Source organism: Pinus tabuliformis, chromosome 1_2 (genome assembly GCF_031772625.1).
Source record: "Pinus tabuliformis cultivar Carrire ecotype Pingquan chromosome 1_2, CPIR1, whole genome shotgun sequence".
Taxonomy (NCBI): Eukaryota; Viridiplantae; Streptophyta; class Pinopsida; order Pinales; family Pinaceae; genus Pinus; species Pinus tabuliformis.
In genome coordinates this window covers 876,202,628-876,227,433 of record NC_142298.1, presented here as the reverse complement: position 1 = coordinate 876,227,433, position 24,806 = coordinate 876,202,628, and positions in this window count along the sequence as shown.

Below are 24,806 nucleotides of genomic sequence, written 5' to 3'. Positions count from 1 at the left end.
ACTCAAAAGAAAGTCTCTCCTCCATTTGGGCGGGATTTAGTTTGACTTAGGTATGCCTTAACCTTGTTATTGAGTCAGTTCTTCTCTGACTGGTTATATCTTCCAATAATATGGAGATTTTTTTCATGCCTCCTGCATGACGAGCTTATACAGAGTCATCATATGTTGCCACATGGTCATCATTAAGTCGTGCTATTGTTCAAGGGAAGTAAGCCTGAGTTGGCCTCTCTGCGGTGTCTCTTCACCTATTTTTCAGTCAGCCATCCCTAGTTGTCAGTGTCTTGTCTATCATCACATTAGCTATATTGGTCCTTTAGTCATGCCAGTTTGAGAAGGTCTCCATTGACTTCTTGCTGGCAGGTCTTTTCCTTATCAATGACGACATATTGCTCTAAGGACAGGCCTACAGCTGCACCTTGGCCCTATTTTCATTATTGATAGGTCACCTTGTGCTCAGCATCGATTAGTATCATGGGTATTTGACTGAGTGGTTTCCCTTGTGTTCGACATCAGCTTTCATTATCACACATTGGGTTTTGTACAGTGCCTTGGTTTCCATTTGACCCTATTGGTGGATTCCTCACGTCTGTGTCAGCTTTCATTATTGGTTGGTTCATAGGGTTTCTATCATGCGCTAGCTACATCTTATGTATGTCGGAAATGTGCTTCGATCGAGTTACTACATCTTTTTTCATCTGATCCCTTCCACATTATTGGCCTATGGGTTACTCTCACACTAGATTGATGAAGGATGCCTTAATGCCTTCCTTCTAGCGAATCTTTCCTTATCGACTATGACTCATTGCAATGGGGCAAAGGTCTAGAGTCCATTTGGTAGTACCTTGGGGTTTGCAGTCATTAGTGGAAAATCCTTCGCTATCGACAGTGGGAAACCATCATTGTCTCCTGATTGATAGATTCTTCCAGGTGTTCAACTTCAACTCATCTATTCGCACTTGTTAGATTGTACTGGGTACCTTAACTCTCATTTTCATTATCGGTGAGTAGTCTCGTGTTTGTTAATGGTATACATCAATGACTGGTAATAAAACGATTTCTCACATGGTCGACTTCAGATCAAATTTTATTCCCATTGTGTAGAAATGTACCACGGCGGTCAGTGAAGACCTCAAGTTGTATCAGCATTCTTTGTTTCACTTGTCAGTTGCTCCTGTTGCTACTAGTTGACACCATTCCACCTTATATGTTGCAGACCTCCACAACGACATCATATATGTTGGAATCTGAGTTGCAATGTAGTATCATCTTACTCCATCATGTTCATTTGGTACTATTGGGATCAGTTTTGGACATCAGTGATCAACTTCATATTTCAGCATAATTGGTCATCTTCTTATATGTGATATTCAGACATGTACTTGTTCGATCATGATCAGATGATCCATTATGTACTATCAGTTCCTTATACTTGTATACATAATGGATTCGCTTGTACTTGATACACAAGCATGCTTTACTTTCTCTGAGCATGGGTATGCCTACCTCAGGCAGTTGTTTCTTTCTGATCTTCTTTTGCTGGCTTGATAGGCTGAAATCTAGTGAAGTCCTTCTCAGCTTTTGACAGGTTTCCTTTCCATGTACTTAATACATTTCAGCCATCATGTACCCCTTCTAACCTCATATATTAGGGGGCATCTGTTATAGCTCCAAATATCACTCTTGGTATTTGTGATGCTTGATTTATGGCCTAGGGCAACCCCTCCTTCTAGACTTGGTGAAAATATTTAAAAAACAGTGTTTTACTCCCCACACGCGACTTTACCCTATATTAAACACGTGTACACGCGGGTCAGTATATACCCAACCCATGTATATATATTAAAACACTTGAAAAAATTAAATTTCCTTAATTTTGGGTGGAGATCATGGCTTTTACCTGTTGATTACCTATTAGTGCCCGTGGCCCAACTATTCCCTACTGTTTCCCAACTAAAAAACTACTTTGGGAGAAGTATAAAAGACTTCAATGGGAAGGCCTTAAGGAGGGGAGAAGAGATAGAATTAATATACCGAGATTATCCCCTGATCAAGTCTGAAGAATCTCTATGCTTCAAGCACTTCCCCAAGTTCAAGAAACCCTTGTTTCCTCGAGTTTTGATGTTCTCTCATACTCTTGGAGATATCATGGTATTAGTTGTGGAAGGAGCCTGTTGAAGACTGGGACTAGATGGACCTGGAGGACAATTCCGCTTAGAGCTGGAAGAGCAAGACTCAGGTGAACTCTTTCCCTATTTTATTATAGTTATCTGCAATATAAAGAAACATTGTCTTGTTCCTGATATCAACTTTGTTCATGCATCTGATGTTATTGTTATGGTTTATATATGAATGAATATTTCAATGTATAACTAACCATCTACTTATATGTTATAAAGTTGATTTCACTATAATGCTTTATCTATATGTTGTTGTGCATCTTTGACTTGGTTGTTTTGTAGGTTCAAAGATCGTGAGGATTTGCAGAGTGTTTAGACCCTGGCTGGAACTACCCAAATGAAGGACCCTCAGGTATGTACATCCTCGCATAGTTTGTTCATTTAAGCATTTTTCCTAAGTTATATGCTTGTTTCTTGTTGTAGATTACTCCTGCTCTGTTAGGGTTCCGACCCAAAGCCCTAGGGGACTTTATCCCTTAACACACTAATAGTAGAATTAGGCCTGTATTCTGATGTAGGAGCATTCATCCCAAGGAAAATAATTGTAAACAATAGACATAGGGGGTCATGCATTTTAGGAAATAGTTTTCCTAAGTCTCAAGTCAATGTAGTATTTGGGCATTTAAGTGTGATTTTATTAGGTAATGGGAGAATATGTAAATTCTCTCAAAATAAATAAATGAGAACATGAGTGGCAGAAGTCAAATCCAACTCTGTAGGAGAAAGAGAGAGCTTTTAGGAATTAATTAAAGTAGATATGGACCATTGAACTGATAAGAGGGCCACTTGACCATTTATGGTCTATAGATTTGACTCCATTGTAGAGTTAAATATCCCGGGACATGTGTAGATGCATTAATAATGATAAAATTCATACTGTGGGTATGTGTGGGTGGTAACCTTGCACCATTAGTGGTATTAGAGCAGAATTGAGGTCAAAGCAGAATTACTATTAGAGCAGAAATAAAGCGGGTAAGATTTCTGTGAAAAGGAATTTGAACACAGGAAAAGGTAATGTGCTGAATGATAAAGACTATAGTGGGAGGTTGTAGCAGTTCCAGGAGAGGCTTGGAGTAAGCAGGAACAGAGGATTCCTTGAAGGAAAGAGAAAGCAAGATTGCTTAATGCAAGTTCTAAAGGGAAGAGGACTTGAGGGACCAACCAAAGGACAATCCATTCAAAGGACAATTGGAATGGTGAAACAATATCATGTTGAGATCTTGGAAGTGAGGTAATGTGTTCTGTTTTAAATTAGGGATGTGTTTTTTTATATTAATTCACAGGTGATAGAAAGAGAATTTGTGAGTTCTTAAAGATAGAAGAAGGAGAATACTCTAAAGGAGAAGTGGCAGTGAACCTGAAGAATCCAACAAGAGATTGGACAGAGAAGACAACTGAAGTGTTCTTAAGAGGGAGTGAGAGTAGAAACCTAGAAGGAGTAAAGGTGTTGCTCAAGAAGAAGAGGTTCCAGATAGAGGACCTATGCTTACCAAAAGACTGGGTGAGGAGAGCTTAGTGAGGTAAGATTGCAGCCAGGAGGAATAGCTGTTGTAGAGGCTTGTTGCAAAAGAGTTCATGAAGAAAGTAGAGAGGATGATGACTACTAATAGTCATAGCAGAGGTTCAGAGAGAAGACATAGAAGAAGATATGAGAAGAAGGATGTTGTTGGGTCCCTATAATACTAGTGATTACCCCATTACTATTGTAGTTATACCCCTTATTTATATTGTTGTGCCCCTATTACCCGCATATTGTTATTTCTATGCCCCATAGAATCCCTCTATTGTTATTTTTGTGGCTTTATATTATTATTGTTAGGTCAGCTGGATTATATTGTGACTCCTTAGACTCCAATATATAGAAAGGAGGTTTTGTCATTTGTATCATCCAAGAATTATTCATTTATGTAATGTAAAGAAGGTTTCCCCCTCGAAAAGGCTGAATTCTAAGGCCTTGATCTTTCTTTTCTATATTTTCTTGAGTTGGTTTCATAACATTTGGTATCAGAGCTTTGGATTCTAGGGTTTCGCTGCTCCAAACAGGTCATCGTGGAAATTTCGCTATAACATTTTTTTTGTGATGTTTCAGAAGTTGCAAAAAAAACCCATTTGAGAAGAAATCGCGTTGAACCTTAGGTCCGAATTTAAGATCTTTTAGCGATATATTTGCGGAGATATGCTCTGAGGAAGTGGGTCTTTTTATAGACTCCTGAATTACATTCAAAACAGGTGACCTAGGGAAAATCGTCATAACTTTATCTCTGGGTATCAGATTGAAATTTCGTAAGAAGGTATAGAAAGAAAACAAAATTATAGTTTCTTTTATATCTTTTTCAGAACCAAAGGTCGAAAATTGTACACGTGGCACTTCATACAAGTTCACTCTTCTGGAAAGGTATATAATCAGGTCATCTTGGGAGATTATGCATAACTCTTTCTTGGAGAATCCAATTTGGATCAGACTGGTGGCATTGGAAAGAGGACACAGAGAGCTACTACAGGTCACAATTTCAAGACTAGATGATAGGAAAGTACAGAGATACATCAGAGGCAATATCTAGCTCCTACAAAGTGAAAAAATGTGTGTAGATTTTTTTAAATTTTTGCTTAAGCTTGGTTTGAAAATTTATTTTGAAGGAATTCAAAGGGCATAGTAGAACATTATTATCGGTAACTAATGCCCCGAGGAAAGAAAATGCAAACATCTAGTAAGGAACCTGAAAGCTCTAGCATGACTCATGAAGAAGAGGAAGAAATGCAACATGATATATCAAAATTACAAGACCAAGTGCAACAACTGTCCCTTGCACAAAAAGGAACAGAATCTAAGATGGATGGTTTAAAGAAAGATGTAGAAGCTAAGATGGATGGTTTAAAGAAAGGTGTAGAAGCTAAGATGGACTATTTAAAGAAAGGCGTAGAAGCTAAGATGGATGGCATGGAAGCTAAGGTGAATGGCATGGACGCTAAAATTGATGGCATGGATGATAAGATGGAAGAATTGAAGATAAATATGAATAAGTTGCTACAAGAAATGGTCACTAAGGGTGAAAGAGTTCTAAGATGAGAACAAAAGAAATGTTAATCATGATTCCATAGACTCTAATGTTGGATCGAAGACTCACCATGTTCCAAAAATCGATATGAGGAAGTTTGATGGCAAGGATCCCGCCACATGGATATTACAGATGGAGCAATTCTTCGATCTCAATAATGTGCAAAACACACAAAAGGTACGTATGGCAACTTTATATTTGGAACCAAATCAGTTTGTATGGTATCAATGGCTTTGTTCTCGTAAACAGTTTATCACTTGGGCAATTTTTACGGAATAATCGATAGCACATTATGAGGATACAAAAAGCAACACTTTTTTTAGCCAATTGATAAGTCTCAAACAAAAGGGTTTAATAATGGAGCACATTGAGGAGTTCCAAAAATTGAACATAAGGGTAAAAGATATTCCAGAGGAGCATAGCATTGATGTGTTCATAGGGTCTTTAAAGAAAAATGGAAAGAAAAATTATGGCAACTAGGAAGAATACCATTCACAACTATAAAGATGGAAGTGTTGTTGCCCATAGTCTTCCACAACTTACAAGGTTGACACCACAACAATTGGAAGAAAAAAGAGCAAAAGGGCTTTGTTACAATTGTGATAGCAAATACACAAAAGGTCATAAGTGTGCTTAGAAGAAATTATTCTACATAGATTGTGAAGAGGAAGAAGAAAAGGAGCAAGAAAGGTCAAAAGAAGAGGATATATTCCAGGAACAAAGCCTAGATGAAGAACAAATAAATCTGACCATATCTTGTAATGCATTGGCGGGAATTACTGTTGTGGGGAAAAATGCCTATGCAGGACGATCCTATCCACCTAAGGTGTGACAGTACCTTAGCAACAAACAGAGACAGCTATTCTAGTATTCTTCCTTTATGAATTAAGAATGAAGAGAGATAGATGGACTAACCGGTGTCTTCCATTTGTCCCTCAATCCGGTTTCTCTTCTCTTTGGGAGTTCACAGCTACTTGTCTTCTCGCTCGCCCAGCTTCAACAGGTCTCTGCAAGATCACAAGAGAAGAACACTACACAAAGACATAGATTCATAATCATAATTAGTTCAGGATTAGGAGTAAACTAAACATACTAATGCAATCATACATCAAAGATACATCAGTATATAGGAGAAACCAAGATAGCTTTATTGATGAATAACAAGGTTCAGGAAGAGATACAACCCAGAGGGCTCCAATCCAGCATCTCCTTCCCAGCAAAATGGAATTCCTATCTTCGCCTCCCTTCAAAGCATTAAGCACCCAATGATTCTGATCTCAAACCAACAGCAATTCTTTGCAATAACAAAATTCCAGCCTCTAGATCTCATGGAGGAGAGATCCATATATAGATGTTTGGAGAGAGGATGAGTCAGCTTGAGATCTGACTAGTGTCCTCTCCCTCTGTCAGTTCTTGATTCCACTTGGAGGTTCTTGCTTCCACTTGGAGATTTGGAACCTCTTACTCATCACCAGTCGAATTCCCTGAGGCAAGTGTCATTTTGGAAGCTTCCTGGGTTTTGACACCTTGAGAAATGAGCTTGCCACATGTCCACTCTCGCTCAGCGCAGGTAGCCAGTGTTGGCTTTGACATTCAGCGTAGGTAGCCAGTGTTGGCTTTGACATTCAGCACAGACAGTCAGTGGAGCCATTGACATGATCCTGAATTGACTTGTTTTTTAGCAGTTTCTGGTGGAGAACTTATGTGAATTGCTGTGGTTTGTTAGCCTTGTTCCTCTAGGGGTAGGAACAACATGTTTAGGGACTTTGGATCCCTTAGATTATGGACATTTCATGCTCAATGCTGTAAGGCACAAAAATGTCTATAACAGTTGCCCCCTAAAGTATGAGGCCGTTTATCGGGTGAAATGCTTTATCCAGGAGGATCCGAAGTTCATCCAATGCTGGGAGGAGACCTGTAATAAGATACAATACAATACATTATTTTCATACTGCTTTCATGATCTAGCTGAGGCCGGCATTCCCATGCTCAGCTTTATAAATTCATTTTTCTGTACATAGAGTAGACAATCGTCTGATGGTAGACTGATAATTTTGATGAAATTATCATCCTTTGAGTAGGATGATTATCTGCTGCAATGATGTACATGTCAATGTCTTTATTTTTCTTGAATATATATTGCAGCCCGGATGGATGAAACTAGATCCGGGGTCTTCAAACTCGTTCGATCTTCACTCTAAGTACACGTCGATCCATGTGAGAAATGTTCTGAAGTTGAACATGGAAAGACATCGCTTGATTACCGGTCAATGAGGTAAACCGTTAACAAGCGCGAGAGGAATCACCGATAATGATAATGACCCTCAAGGTACTGCAGTACAATTCACGTGGTGTGAATGAAGGACTTGGCGTCGAACACCATGCAAAATATTTCGGTCGAAGGTCATTGATGTATACCTGTCGCCGGAAGTGAGAAACTTGCCATTGAGGCATGCAAGCTTCAAAGTACTGAAGGGGTTGTTCCTAGATCAACTTCTTGGATAATGAGCTGATGTCGACAAGAAGCGATCCATCAAAGGAGGGCCTTAATGAATCCCACATCAGTGACACGGAATGGAGCTAATGATTTTGATGGAGGTGAAAACGATCTGTGACATATGATTCAGGATGGCGGTCATGAAAGGATGAAGGATAATGTACGACAGTGGATGGGACACGGTTGACTTCTCTGAACGACTTCTCTTGAACATATGGCGACACTGATGCGATGGATCGGTAGCATTACCCCAAATATGGATGGTATGGCGAGACCATGGTGATGTGACCGGTGAATGAAACAACCCAACCTGATTGTGGAACGGAGGAAAAGTGTCATGTTCAAGAGCGACTTGCTACCATCAAAGTTTTTTTAGTTTCTCCCAATTTTTCCCCAGTCATTGCTGACCAGTACCTCTTTATTTTTGTCAAGCTTGAGGAGGATAACATATGCTTGTTCTATAACCTGCCCTTCGGGCAAGCCCATCGCTATGTTTTAACGAGCCTAGCGATAGTGAAACTCGTTCTCGTCTAAAGACAAGTTTGTCGCTATTTAATGATTTTAACGAGTCTAACGACAAAGACAACTCGGTCCCTTTTCATTTTTAGAGAGTCTAAAAAGGTACGTAAAGATAACTCCAAAGTTCCTCTTTCGTCATCTAATCCCTTAAGTCCGAAAAAGTATAAAACAATACAGAAGGGATGAGTTTTCGATAGTTTTAACGAGCCGAACAAAACAAGCGCTCGATCTTTTTGTGCAATAATCCCTCAAGTCCAAAAAGATTAAAATCTAGAGGAGGGATAGCACTTCCTATCCCTTTAACAAGCTGGAAGGCCAAGGACTCGGCAATCTTTTCATATTTTACGAGTCAGTTGAAAAGAGCTTAAAGAAGACTCGTCTTTTGAGGAACGAGTGATAAACAGGGTTAGCAGCTGATTCCAGGTACAGGTTGGAATTTTCCAATCACGGCAGTGTCACAAGGATGGCTAGGTGAAATCACTCTTCGCAGCTGTTCCTCAAAATGGGTAAACAATCATTTGGAGGTGAACGATCGGCCAAATGAAAAGTGGAGGTGACGGTGCAAACACGACCAAGGCTTTAATGGCTGATAAGGTTACATTCACAGTGGTTATTTACCGGGTAATGGTTCATTTTTTATTTTAAAATGAGCTTAAACGCTGGTGGAAACACTTGCTCATTGCTTATGTTTATTTTTTAACGAGCATGAAGTCCGCGTTAAAACTGCTCGGATTGTTTATTTTTTAACGAGCATGAACTGTGTGCTAAAACTGCTCGAATAACCCAGTCATATGATAAGAGTGTCTCATTGAAGATGCTATTTTTTAGGGAGCTTAGATCTTACGTAAGCTATGCTCCGGATCCTTTCGTTATGCAAGTTCGGGAACGACTAATCCTACGAGTTTAGAGGGTTAGAAGTCCTAAAAATTTAAAAAAATAAATAGCCGCCCCTTGCTAGCACTCCAAAAGGTTTGCATGCCCCCAGGCATAAAGTACGATTTCAAGGTTACCTCTACTTCATTTCCGTCAAAACATTCGTTTCACCGAGAGAGGCCTACCTCTTTCAGGTCACCCAAAGATTGTCTCATTCACGGGCACGAATGAAACACTTCTTCGGCGATGTCTACCGAGATAAACAAAGGTGAGCGACGTAGCCCGCCAACTCACATAACTTTGACAAAAGAATCTTATTCTAGAATAACCCTCTTCCTAGACGGATGGGGTACAGACTAGTCATATTCTCCCGCGGAAACCTACTCTATACCCAAAGTTTCCCTGCCGAAGCAGACCAGGACGCATGCCCCCTGGGTTCCAGTCATATCCTCCCGGATTACTCGCGCTCATCAGGAGGACGGACCGTGGGTTGAGACACTTCTTGCGTGAATAGACCATTTAGGGATGGTACATGACTATTTGCAATGCGTGATCTGGGAAATGAAAGTTGGTCCACGAGCTTGACCACTCTTCCTTCATGCAGAAAACACATTACTCTAAAGAGTGAGGAGACAATGGCCTCCATGCAATATATATAGTCTCGTCAAGGAGTAGGTTATAATCCAAGGGTCCTTGAACGACCATCACGTTCATTTGAACGGTCTTCCCTTTCAATGTGATAGGCACATTGGGGAGGATCCCTAAAGGTCGACTGGTTCCTTTATCAAAGCCTGATAGATTTCTCATTTCAGGCAAAAGCGCTGGTGAACCAAGCGCTTTCCAAGCAATAGAGGAAAGGATACTCATAGATGCCCCCTCATCAATGATTGTGCCAGCCATTACCATTCTGTATATTTGAACGATAATTCTGAATGGTATACTGGCTGGTAACCGGGGTCTGCCTAGTTGGTTCCAGTCGAACAAGACAACTAGGTTGCTTGGTGGTGGGACCGAATAGATGGCCGGGTATGACCTTGACGAAGTTCCTTCCTGCGATAAAGGAATGGGAAAATTGCCCCCTTGTTCGTCAGAGTCTGTGTTAATGAAGAGAACTTGGACAGTGTCGTCTTTATTCTCCTCTGTGACGGTATCATTCGAAGATAGAGCCTCTGAAGGCAAAACCGGGTCAACTACCACCTCAACCTTTTGACTTTCGTCAGGTATGGATTCAAACGGTTCATCTTCAATGATAGGTGCTTCGGCTGACCACCTGAGCGGGCCAGCCGGGTTCTCAACTAGTGAAGGACCTGGCAGGAGTTTTTGATATCCAGGAGGAAGTTGCGCTCATAAAATCGGGCGATCTTCCAAAACTCTTTTAGCCTCGTCTAAGAAGGGACAACGGTGGATGGCATGGTCGCCTTCACACAGTTTGCAGGGAAATCTAGTTTTCCCTCTCTGTCCTGGGGCTTCACTTTCACTAGTTGACGGTGTGCAGTCAACATGGTTATCAGAGGTTGACGTCACCGAATTGTGCAAACGGGGAGACCAGTCCCTTAGTATCCGAGGGATGCAGGGACAATCTCTGTGGAAGTGGTATCCCTTGCATATGACGCATGGCGATTTAGGCCTTGCTAGTGCTGTGTGTGGATTTTTGTCAGACGACACTTGTTTGCCCCCAGTCGCTTTTGGCTCCTTCTTCTTCTTCTCTTTCTTCTTCTTTTCCTTCTTCTCCTTAGGAACTCGGTTTTTTGTTTTACCAGTTCCGTCAAGCGAAGAGGAAGGAGGAGAGGAAGAATTATATGAAGTCGAAGGCTGGTGGGCAGTTCTGGTCTGATCTAACTGTTGACTTGACTGTTCATTAATAGTGGTGTTCTGAACGACATTGGTTGAAAAGAGCCAGACCGGCAGGCCAATTGTCAGTCCTGGAAGTGACAATGTGGCCATATGGGGCGCACCAACATCTCCCCAAGAGGAGAAGGGACTAGGATTTCCACCAAGGGGAATTCCTTGGTTGGTGGGCTCCATCTTTTCAACCTAAAGATCAACGCGGGAATAAAGGGTGATTGTTCCGTTTAAAATAAATTTTTAACGACGCTTTAGACACAACTTGCTTTTTCAATTTTAAAGAGTCGAGAAAAAGATAAAGATGACTCTAGTCTCCTTCGATGTTTTAACGAGCCCGAAGTGACAAATGCTCGGATGGACTTTTTCTGTTATAGAGTCTGAAAAAGGCCAAAAGAAACTGCTCTGGAGTTCTAGGCAGAGGGTGTGCCAAACTTTTCGCAAAACCGCAGAATACTTTTTAGGGTACGGGTGGTCGATCTTCCTGAATGCTGTGTTCAGTGCATTGCGATCAGTAGGGCGGCCGACACGGCTTCCTAAGGATAAAAGGTTTTATGCCTATAGGGATCTCCCAATATATACACGACGGTACGTGGGAGCACAATCCGTACTAGCGCTATCGTTCCTCAGGAGGAATCACCCACCTTCAACGAGATCGACAGTCACCAGGCTTTACGACGCCGGAACACGTCTCTAGCCTAGACCTCTATGTTGTGCGTTATGTTGCAAAGCGTTGTTAAGTTCATTCAGTTTATTTTAGGTTGATCTTTTTTAGAAGTTCGCCTTTCTGGATCACCACAAGATGTATGATACAATTCCTAAATGCAGTCTAAAGATGATAAGCAAGCTTTATATCTTTTCAACTTTGAAAATCCTAGCTACTAAGGGAAAAGAAAGACACCATCTTTTCTCAAAGAGCAATCAACACACTCTAATGCACTTTTCCTAAATCAAGCATGCAAACTATCAAGATGCAAATGCACAATGCAGGTGTTTGTTTTCCGCTTTCTTAGTATTGATGCCTACAAAGAAAGCTTTTTGTACAACTTTGAATTTGCTTTTAAATGACAAGTACAAACAAGTTTACTTTTTCGAAATCAGAAAGGGTAGAAGAGAATACAACACTTTACGACTTTCGAAATGAACACTTGTTTCGACACTTAAAAGATACAAACTCAAACCAAAAGCAAAAGTAAATGTATAATCAACTGTAAACAGCCAATGAACTCTCTCCTAAGATCACAATCAACAGATCTGAATCAAGGGCTACAGGATGATTATTTCACTCATGCAAAGGAAAACTGTAAATGATGCCACAAACACAAAAAAAACACTCACAGTCTTTTTGTACAAAAGGAGGTGGAATTTAAGCAGAGAAAAGGAGTTATCAGACTGGTACCTATGCTGGTTACAGGCTGCAAAAATCAGAGATCAAAACAGGGCAAAACAGAGCAGAGAACCCCAGCTGCACAAGGCCAAACTGGTTCAGCGCAACCTCAACACAGAGGTTTTGACATTCAGCGTAGGTAGCCTTCACGGGACCTGCGTTGAAATGCAGAAGCTCTTCACAGGGGTCGCGCTGAAGGAGAAACGAGAGTTTCTCACTGGGTTCTGGGTCACAGATTGCTGATTAATCAACGGTTTCAGGCCAAATAAAAGCAACAAGCAAAGTACAATCAAAGGGATGCTTTGAGGGGGTACTAAGATCTATCACAAAGGATCATCAAATCATTTGTGAGTCCATTGTTCAGATCATAGACAAATCCGGTGATTGGATCAAGGCAGCAACTGTCTACTTTGCATCTGAGAAGAGCAGATGCAGTTCGATTGTTGCTGTTGAGTCTATGAAACAAACAATGATAGAGACACGAATAAAATGACTAAACAGATTTCCCCAGTGGAGTCGCCAATTTGTTGTGGGGAAAAATGCCTATGCAGGACGATCCTATCCACCTAAGGTGTGACAGTGCCTTAGCAACAAACAGAGACAGCTATTCTAGTATTCTTCCTTTATGAATTAAGAATGAAGAGAGATAGATGGAGTAACCGGTGTCTTCCGTTTGTCCCTCGATCCGGTTTCTCTTCTCTTTGGGAGTTCACAACTACTTGTCTTCTCGCTCGCCCAGCTTCAATAGGTCTCTGCAAGATCACAAGAGAAGAACACTACACAAAGACATAGATTCATAAACATAACTAGTTCAGGATTAGGAGTAAACTAAACATACTAATGCAATCATACATCAAAGATACATCAGTATATAGGAGAAACCAAGATAGCTTTATTAATGAATAACAAGGTTCAGGAAGAGATACAACCCAAAGGGCTCCAATCCAGCATCTCCTTCCCAGCAAAATGGAATTCCTATCTTCGCCTCCCTTCAAAGCATTAAGCACCCAATGATTCTAATCTCAAACCAACATCAATTCTTTGCAATAACAAAATTCCAGCCTCTAGATCTCATGGAGGAGAGATCCATATATAGATGTTTGGAGAGAGGATGAGTCAGCTTGAGATCTGACTAGTGTCCTCTCCCTCTGTCAGTTCTTGATTCCACTTGGAGGTTCTTGCTTCCACTTGGAGATTTGGAACCTCTTACTCATCACCAGTCGAATTCCCTGAGGCAAGTGTCATTTTGGAAGCTTCCTGGGTTTTTACACCTTGAGAAATGAGCTTGCCACATGTCCACTCTCGCTCAGCGCAGGTAGCCAGTGTTGGCTTTGACATTCAGTGCAGGTAGCCAGTGTTGGCTTTGACATTCAGCACAGACAGTCAGTGGAGCCATTGACATGATCCTGAATTGAATTGTTTTTGAGCAGTTTCTGGTGGAGAACTTCTGTGAATTGCTGTGGTTTGTTAGCCTTGTTCCTCTAGGGGTAGGAACAACATGTTTAGGGACTTTGGATCCCTTAGATTATGGACATTTCATGCTCAATGCTGTAAGGCACAAAAATGTCTATAACAATTACCACTCCTCAAACCATCAAGATAGAAGGACAAATCAAGAAGAAAAAGGTAATAGTGTTGATTGATTCAGGAAGCACCCACAATTTTATTCATTGTAGGGTAGCAAAAGAATTGAATTGCTTCCTATATCTAGCACCAGAGTGTCAAGTGATGATTGCAAATGGAGGAACAATAAATTGTTCTAGAAAGTGCCATAATATCAAGCTATCCATGGGAGAATATGTATTGACTAGCCCAATGCTTTCCATTCCAATGGGAGGTGCTGATGTTGTACTAGGAGTCCAATGGCTACAATCCTTGGGTACAATAGCTTTTAATTTTCAAGAACATTTCATGAAATTTTTTGTGGAAGGAAAGGAAGTTGAATTAAGGGGTATTGCAGGGAAACCAGAAAAGATAATCAGCTCTAATGGCATGACAAAGCTTCTAAAAAAGGAGCAAAGAGGTGTAATTGCACAATTATGTTCGCTAGATGTTTCCACATTGGAATCATCTATTTCTCCAGATCTCCAAAAAGTCCTGGACAATCATTCCAAGGTATTTGAGACTCCCAAAGGTCTCCCACCTATGCGTGATCATGATCATGCTATTCATCTGATTCCAGGAAGTGTTCCTCCAAACATTAGGCCGTACAGATATCCATATGTCCAAAAAAGTGAAATTGAACGTATGGTTGCAGAAATGCTAGAGGCTGGTATAATTCAACCGAGTCAAAGTTCTTTCTCAGCTCCAGTAGTATTGGTGCACAAGAAGGATGGATCATGGCGCATGTGTCCAGATTATAGGGAGCTCAACAAGCTCACTATTAAAGATAAGTTCCCCATTCCTGTCATTGATGAATTACTGGATGAATTGCATGGATCAATTTACTTCACCAAGTTGGATCTTCGTTCGGGATATCATCAAATCAGAATGAAGATTGAAGACATTCCGAAAACGGCATTTAGAACTCATGAGGGTCATTATGAATTTTTGGTCATGCCTTTTGGCCTTACCAATGCACCTTCAACATTTCAAGGTTTGATGAATTCAATTTTCAAACCATTCCTTAGAAAATTTGTGTTAGTATTTTTTGATGATATACTAATCTACAGCAAGTCTTGGAAGGATCATGTTGAACATGTTGACAAGGTGCTACAACTATTGGAGGAGAAACAATTATATGCAAAAAGATCCAAATGTTTCTTTGGAGTCCAAGAGGTGGAATATTTGGGTCATATTGTATCTCATGAAGGAGTTAAGGTAGACCCTAACAAAATTAAAGCCATTAAGGAATGGAAAATCCCCACATCCATAAAGCATCTGCGAGGATTTCTTGGGTTGACAGGGTATTATCGCAAGTTCATTAAGAATTATGGGAGAATAGCAGCACCTCTAACAACATTATTGAAGAAAGATTCATTTTCATGGACTCCAGAAGCAACAAAGGCCTTTAAACATCTTAAAGAGGCAATGTGCCAAGCACCGGTCTTAGCTACACCGGACTTCACAAAAACCTTTATTGTGGAATGTGATGCTTCAGGAAATGGAATTGTTGTTGTTCTAATGCAAGATGAAAGACCCATTGCTTTTGAAAGTCGTCCAATCAAGGGAAAGTTTTTAAGCAAAGCTATTTATGAGAAGGAAATGTTGGCAATACTCCATGCACTTAAGAAATGGCGACCCTACCTAATGGGAAGACACTTCAAGGTAAAAACAATAGCCTTAAATACTTTTTAGAACAAAGATTATCCTCTGAAGAGCAACAAAAGTGGGTCACAAAGATGTTGGGTTATGACTTTGAAATCATCTACAAAAAAGGGAAGCAAAATGTGGTGGCAGATGCACTCTCAAGAAAGGATGAGGATATGGAAGCATTGTTGTGTGCCATTTCTATTATCCAACCAGATTGGATAAACGAAGCAAAGGAGGAATGGAAGAATGACGAAGAAGTGTGGGCACTTATTCAAAAGCTACAACAAGATTCCAGTACTTCTGATACATTTAGCTGGAAAAATGATTCGTTATGGTACAAAGATCGCTTATACCTCTGTAAGAATTCCCAGCTAAAACAAAAGATTCTTATGGAATTGCACACTTCTCCCTTAGGAGGGCACTCAGGATTTTTAAAAACTTACCACAGGGTTAAGAAGGAATTTTTTTGGGATGGCCTTAAATAAGATATTCAAAATTTTGTAGCGGAATGTTTGGTTTGCCAACAAAATAAAGTTGAAACAATTAAGACACCGGGTCTATTACAACCTTTATCCATTCCAAGCCAACGTTTGGAGGAGGTTTCAATGGATTTTGTCACAGGTTTACCCAAGTCTGAGGGAAAGAGTGTCATCATGGTGGTAGTTGACAGACTTACCAAGTATGCACACTTTTGTGCATTATCACATCCATTTAAAGCTAGTACAGTTTCTACTGCATTTATGGAAACAGTTCAAAAGCTACATGGAAACCCAAAGATTATTGTAAGTGACAGAGATCCCATTTTCACTGGAAATTTTTGGACAGAATTATTTTCTTGTCTTGGTACTCAGTTAGCTCATAGCTCATCTTATCATCCTCAATCTGATGGGAAAACTGAGATAGTAAACAAATGTTTGGAAGGATATCTTCGTTGCTTTGTATCTGATAAACAGACACAATGGGTCAAATGGTTGCCTCTGGCTGAATGGTGGTATAACACTTCCTTCCATACAGCAACAAAAATGACCCCATTTATGGCACTTTATGGGTACCAACCACCATCAATCACATCATATTTAAGAGAAAATTCTAAGGTTTAGGCAGTGGAACATCACATCGAACATCAACAACAAGTCCTCCAACGCTTAAAGGATAACCTCGTGTTGGCACAAAATAGAATGAAACAACAGGCAGATCAACATCGCAGTGAAAGAAGTTTTGATGTAGGTGATTGGGTATTCCTACGGCTACAACCATATAAGCAAAAGTCCCTAAAGCAAGCTAAGAAAGATAATAAATTATCACCAAAGTATTATGGTCCGTACAAGGTGTTGGAAAAGATTGGTACTGTGGCATACAAATTGGAGCTTCCTGCAGCTTCCCGATTGCACCCAGTTTTCCATGTTTCATGTTTAAAGAAGGTTATAGGCGACAAGCTCCCAATTCAAATAATATTGCCAGAACTTGACGAGGAAGGAAAAATTATATTGGAACCGGAAGCAGTCATAGAAACAAGAACTTGACATCTACGAAATCGATCAATTTCAGAGTATCTTATCAAGTGGAAGAACTTATCCGCTGAAGATTCCACATGGGAGGATGAGAATTTTATGCAGAAGTATCTAGAATTGCTCGAGCGTTGAGGACAACACTTTTTTGAAGGAGAGGGGCATGTTGGGTCCCTATAATACTAGTGATTACCCCATTACTATTGTAGTTATACCCCTTATTTATATTGTTGTGCCCCTATTACCCCCATATTGTTATTTCTGTGCCCCATAGAATCCCTCTATTGTTATTTTTGTGGCTTTATATTATTATTGTTAGGTCGGCTGGATTATATTGTGACTTCTTAGACTCCTATATATAGAAAGGAGGTTTTGTCATTTGTATCATCCAAGAATTGTTCATTTATGTAATGTAAAGGAGGTTGCCCCCTCGAAGAGGCTGAATTCTAAGGCGTTGATCTTTCTTTTCTATCTTTTCTTGAGCTGGTTTCATAACAGATGCTAGGGCAAATGGAAAGAAGATGAGTGAAGAGGAAATTGACAAAGAGATTGCAGAATTAAAAGAACAACTCAATGCATTAAGGAGAATGCTTGAGCAAAGCCAGAGACTAGGTTGGTTCTTGAGTAAGAGGCCAGTAAAGTGGCATAATTTGCAAAGAAGGCTGTAGCAAAAGAAAGTGAAGTGGCTGAAGGGGAAACTCAAGGAAGTTGAGTTAGAAATGGAAGAATCCATTTGTGAACCAGAACAAGGAGAATTTCTGGGAGATAGTGAAGATGAAGACTTGAAGATTGAAACTTCAAGTAAGGCCGAAGGGTCACATGGTTTTAAATATGACAATTTGTGTATGTTTGTAGGTGAAGGACAATTGGCTAATATTGTCATGAAGAAGGAAAAAGACTAGCAAAATCAAAATTTTGTTCTGGAAGAAGATGAGGTAGATAGATCTCATATATAGCTAGTGCAATATGTCAAGCAACTAACTGAAGGGCTTGAGGAGATTGAAGAAGATACCATCGAAGAATTTCTAAATCATATGAATGATTTAGAACAACAAGGAGATATGATGGCTGAACCATCAAGTGAGCCCATAGGGTCTTATATTTTTAAAACTGATAGTTTATGTATGATGGCAAATATTGCATGAGAAAAATAGCCATTTGAAGATATCTTCAGAGGAGATAAACAGCAAGGGACTGAAGGAAAACTTGAGGAAGAGACTATGTTAGATGAAAACATAGTAAAGGATCATCAATTCACTATGATGATAGGCAGAGTAGAGATAGCCATGGAAACTGTTGAGATAGACAGTAGGAAAGAAGGACATCTACTGAAAGATGTTAAAAAGGAAGAAGTCTATGCAAAAGACTTAGGAAAGGGAGAAAGAACACTAACAAAGGAGTGCTTTGAAGAGGATGGATAGTCTTTTGAAGATATCGAAAGTCTGGAGGAGTACTCTAGGAGAACAGAGTATAATGGAGAAGACCTCTTGAATAATGGAAGTAGTGATTTGCTACAACAAAAAGACCTTGAGATTACAAGGATTAAAGGAAGACGGTGTTTTAATACTATAACACAACATGTAAAGGATGAATTTGGAAGAAGAGAGCATTGTGATGAAGTGATTTCTAAGTGTGAAGAAGATATTAAACTGATAGAGAAATTGATCATAGAACCTGACAGTAGAATAGAAGCTGCAGTTACAGTTTCTAAAGAAGAAGATGTGCCTCAAGTAGTCATGGGGACAGGAATATGCAATAATTTGTTTGCAGGTTGATTAAGTAGCATGAATGAGTATGAGTATGTGATGAAAGAGATTGAGTAGAGATTTTTTGAAGATGGTAAAGAGGCGGTAGGAATCAAAAAATTTCAAGGTAAAGATAACCAACAACAGGTTAAAGGAGGAGGAGTTCACTACAGTGGACAAGAGCAGGAAGGCATCATTAGAACAGATGGTGTGGAAGAGGGACTAATGGAAAGTCTCATGAATTCTACTAAGAATTCAAATCAGCATATTGATATGCTGACAGAGGAAAAGGAAATAAGGCAGCAAACTAAAATTTTTCCAAAGAAAGAAGAAGCACCAAGGCCTCATGTTTTTAATTTTAACAAGCATTTTGTGAATGTAGATTTTGTTGCGATTGCTGGAGGAGATTTGGCATAGGTGAGAAACCAAGTAAAGATGAAAGAAGAAGAATTCATGGAAGAATTCAATCCATGGAACAAAGATGTTAAATTGCTGGAGAAAATGATGAAAAGTCATGATTCAATCATGAAAGGGGTAAGGATGATAGGGAGGCAACAAAAATGGCAGCAAGTAAAGCAAGAGCAAGTAAACCAAAGAATGAAGCAAGTAAAAGGAAAGTCAGCATAGAAGACAACAACAGTAACCTGAAACAAAGAGAAGAAGATAGAAGTAAGAAGCAAAAGATGGACCAACCCAAAGATATGCTGGACATAGATATTGAAGAAATATGGTAGTAGATGATGAAGCAATTCAAATGGAGGAAAATGGTAACAACAGCAAGCAAGATCAATCAGAAGTTGAACCTGATTGATATGAAGAATAAAATGGAGCAAAAGACAGTAGAAGTGCAGTAGCAGCAAAAGAATAAAGCATCTAGATAGTTAAAGAACAAAGTGTGGGATCCAGGAAGACCAAGACCAAAAGACACATGATTAAGAGATCATGAATATTTTTTACTTTGGGAGTCTGATGTTGGAGCATTCAGCCCAAGGAAACTCATTGTAAATAGTAGACATAGGGGGTCATGCATTTCAGGAAATAACTTTCCTAAAACTCAAGTCAATGTAGTATTTAGGCATTTAAGTGTGATTTTATTAGGTAATGGGAGAATATGTAAATGCTTTCAAAATAAATAAATGAGAACATGAGTGGCAGAAGTCAAATCCAACTCTCTAGGAGCAAGATAGGGCTTTTAAGAATTAACTAAAGTAGATATGGACCATTGAGTTGATAAGGGGAATTTGTTATTTTAAAATAGAGAGATAGCTAGAGTGGATAAGTGTGCCACATATATGTATGCATCTAGCGAGCTTTAGGCTTTTGTTAAAGGATGGGATCAGGTCCTTCATAGTAATCCAATCCTAGTTTCCATATAAACATATCTAAGCCTATTGGCAAGGGAGAGGCCATGCATAGTTGAATATCAGGCCATGAGGAAGAGGCCACTAATAGTAGAATGAGGCCTGTATGTGTGTGCGAATGAGACCGAGGGGTCTCGAATGTAATCCTTCTTTTACATTAATATATATACAATGTTATTTCTAAATGTCTCAATAGAGTGTGAATTCTGTGTTTAGGATGAATTAGGAATTGAACTCACAGGTTTTGTTACACGATGTGTGCAGGTAAAGTTCTGCGGAACATGCAGAGGAAACATTGAGGACTGTTTGAGCAGAACAACGAAAGAAAAATGGGTGAGACAAAAACCCCTAGAGAAACGCTGAGAAGATATCAAATATATCTTCAAAAAGAAGAGTGGATAAGTGAATAAGATTTGTGCAGTGGAAACAACAACGACCGAAACCTTTGAAGAACCCAAAGAGCCGTAGAAACCATTGAAAATAGCGGAATTTCTAAGTAAAAGAAATTGCAGAGAAGTGAAGTATTGATGCTCAACAACCATTGGATCAGTTAGATCAATGGCTGAGAATTAATTGCATCGACAGGAGTCCTTTTAAAGTTATCAGAATAAGAGCGAGTAGCGATTAATCATGGACGTTGCATCATGGCCAGATCAACGGTCACGATTTAATCGCGTACCAACGATCGGAGGTGCCAAGGGTCAGCGACTTATGACTGTTGAAATATCGCCGATAGTGATATATCGGTGATTGGCGTCGACTTATCAACAATCGAGATTAGAGCTGGCGGAGATCAGAGAATTAGTGCATGAATAGTGGTGAACGAACCTGATGATATTATAGTTGCGGTTGTAATAGTTTTGAGATCCGCTATATGTGTTTTAGAGCGGGTTTTCCCTTTATTCCTTTGTATTTATGTTTTAAGTGATGTGATCCAATTCCAAAGGAAAATCGCATGTCGAAAGGTGTGAGGCATATATGTAATATGAACTGTTGGACATGCGATGGCCGATTGCAAAAAAGGTGGTGTCTCGGGGTCTGTGAATAACTCGTGTAGTGGCAGAGAAAGTTATGTTTTGAGCATTTTCCCTTTATACAGGGATTTTATAAGGAAGAGCACTAATAGGGCATTTAAGTGTTAATATATATATTAACCAAGGTCAAGAGGACTGGTTATATATATATATATATATATATGTGTATATATATATATATATATATATGTGTGTGTGTGTGTGTGTGTGTGTGTGTGTAAAGGGCAGTTTAAAGGTTTTGAAAGGGTTTTAATCCCCGATAGAAGTGTTTAAAGGGAAAGCTTTCACCAAGCCTCATACAAAGGCTTGAGGATGAAATTAGTTCTGATAGGATGTTTCAGGTGGGGTGATTGAAGTTCCTATACACGGGAACTGATAAGAGGACCACTTGACCATTTATGGTCTGTAGATTTGACTCCATTATAGAGTTAAATATCCTAGGAGAGGTGTAGATGCATTATTACTGATGAAATGCATACTGTGGGTATGTGTGGGTAGTAGCCCTGCACCAAGTACTCTTCTTAGAATTTTCAAAGTGATGAAAATACTTGGTACTCTCGTCTCCAAGTTTCAACCAAGTGGCTTCCTCTTTTTCTTTTTAGGGAATGAATTTAGTGCAGGAAACTTACAGCTGAGCAAAGTTTATCCCTTTCTATATTATTTTTCCTAGATGACACTAGAGGACTATCATAAAGTTAGTCATGATGTTGCTCGCTATTCAGTCCTATTTCAAAAGCATCAACAGGGCATCAAGGGAAAAATTGCATTTCTAGTTTAAATCCCAAATTGTTGCTATATGGCTCTTTAACAATACAAATATGTATATTTTATGACTAGGTAAATGGTTTTCCTTTGCATGCTTTAAGGAGGGTAACCATGTTGTAGGATATTTGGCCTTTTTGTTGTCATATATTCGTCAAAATCAATTATCAAAGAGTTTCATTCTACTGTTGCTTTAGAGTATAGTGCCAAATGTCAAATGCTTGGACAATTTTGATCCTCAGAATTCTTCCAAAATTTTGTGGCTTACCTTGTAGTCACTGCCAGATAAAGGTTGCCAAACCATTGTTTCTAGGAGTAAATAGTGCATGAAATTAGGCCACCCATTGCCTCTAATATTGTTGATATATAGTGGGTTCTACACGTATCCTTCCTTACTCTCAATAAGGTAGAAAACACACCAAATTTACTTTCCACAATCCAAAAAGACAATGCCCAGATTTTGTGACATGACAATAGTGTAATTTTCAAGGTGTTAGACTCATTGTCAATGCATTGTAGGGATTAGGAACCTTGCTACCATAAATTTGGCTATAATATGTTGCACAATATCCTCCAAATTCTGCCTCAAGTCAATTAGTTTGTGATTTTTATGGTTATGCATTAGAAACCAAACATTGTTGTTGGAAAAATTGTACTGCAAACCATTTCATTTTGTCTCTGATGCTCCGCTCTACCTGCGATTGAATTTGGATTGATACTACCTTAACAATTGTAGCTACAATTCCCTTTAGGTCATATAAAAAAATTTCTACTGTTGACAATGTCATCCTTCAATAGTTGAGTCTTGTTGAGGCTGAATTCACTACTGTCAATGGAGATCATATACTAGTTCAATAGGGCCACAAACATAGCTTCTAATGTCATTTGAATTTCGGGAAAACTAAGCTTCTTGTTTTTAAGGCCCGATTCAAATCATCAAGTGTCATGTTCCACGTGAAAATTTTCTTATTTCAGGGTTTCAAGGGTTGTCATAAATCTGATTGTTATTATTGCTGAAAATCTCCTTACTTCAATCACATTTTTCCCATGGCCAACATATAATATTTTGTCAAGGCATACTCACATGCATGATAGGGATCACTTTGTCTGTGGACCAACATTTGTTCCAACTAGGGCCATTCGTTGACTTATGCATTTTTCTCAAAAACTTTAGGGGTACCCCTTTTTTAGGGTCAACAGGCACTATGCATGTGTGGTGTCAAATATGTGTCAACAAGGTAAGGAATGTGAAGAGTAACCAAAAATCCCTTAAGGTCCCCCAAGTAAAGTGGGCACTAGGTTATCCAAGTGAATGATTCATGAGATAATGCTGGCATATGTGGTCTCCAAAGCCTTCAAAACTGGTTTCCACTTCCAAAGGTCATAGATCCATGAAAAAGGGCTCCAAGTGGGGTGAAAGGTGAAGAGATACCTTGACGAACCCCCCCAAACCAAGCCAAACTCCATAAAAATGGTGGGTTCATAGGTCTCCAAATAAAAAATCCATGTGTGGTCACCTCAAGATCTATGCCAACTCCATGATCTAAACCTCCAAAGGTGGGCACTAGCTCCAATACCACGAGCCAATAAAACAATGGGCTAACCCTGAAGTAGGGCACTAGGTTAGAGAACTCCTCATATCAGAGGTAAACCTTCTACATACATGTGAAAATTCCAGAATAGGGTATGAGAGATCACAGGTTGGTACACAAGTAGAGGATGGTTCAAACCCCCAAATGCTAAGCCATCTCCCCAACTCCATCTGTATATATGTTAGTGTTGAGTAGAAAGTGACGTTTTGTTGGAGCACTTTGTTTGGAGCCCAAAAATGAGACATCTTCTTAACCCTTATTCAATATCCCTTGTTGTTCTATTGTAATGTTCTGTGAGGTATTTCATTCCACACAAATGCCCCCAAAATGTTGCTAGAAGAACTTCTTTTTTGTTGCCCATGATAGAGTCCCTTTAACACTGAAAAGTGGTCTAATTCACACATTTTTTCAAGTTGTATTTATATGGTTTGAAGGAAGATTGCTACAACTTTAAAAATTTCTCAGAAAATTATTATGGATGCTGCAATGAATGGGTACTGTGGTCACCTCAAGGTTCTTAGGATAAAAAGGCTTGTTTACTACTTAGAATCTCTCCAAAACTTCTCTATAATAGCATTCCAAATATTTTTATCGATTCAACACTCATATGTTGGTATAAGTTTCTCCTTGGCCTGCAAACATAAAGCACCTTGACTATTTTTTTATGGATATTTACCCAACATTCTGGAACATACTCTTAGTTGTGCTGCCACCAAATGAGGCTACTTGTCATGCTGAAAAGGGTTTCCTGACTGCTGCCACAGATTGGTTGAATCAACTACGAATGTCACAAATTTTCTAACCCCTTACCTCATTGTTCCTGCCTTTGACTATCTATGAGCAGTAGAGGGATTGCAGAGAGAGCACGATAGCTTGTGAGTTGATTCTTTTTGTAATCTGGATTATTTTCCACTTGTATGATATGACAGAGATTGGGGTTTTAGGCTGAGGTTTTCCCCAGGATTATTCTTCTTTGTTCATGTGTGATTGCTTCTCATTCTCAGTTATATGTGTTCTTCTTAATCTTGCTCATATTCGAATAAGCTTCTGCAAAGTTTGTTGTAGAAGTAGATATTGTATTTTGCTTTAGTACATTGCATAATCTGTTGATCTATAGTGGGAATTTCTACATGGTATCGAAGCAAAGGTGATCAAGGAGATAACAGTATACAAGAAGGGAGAAGTTCGAAGTTTGTGGTTC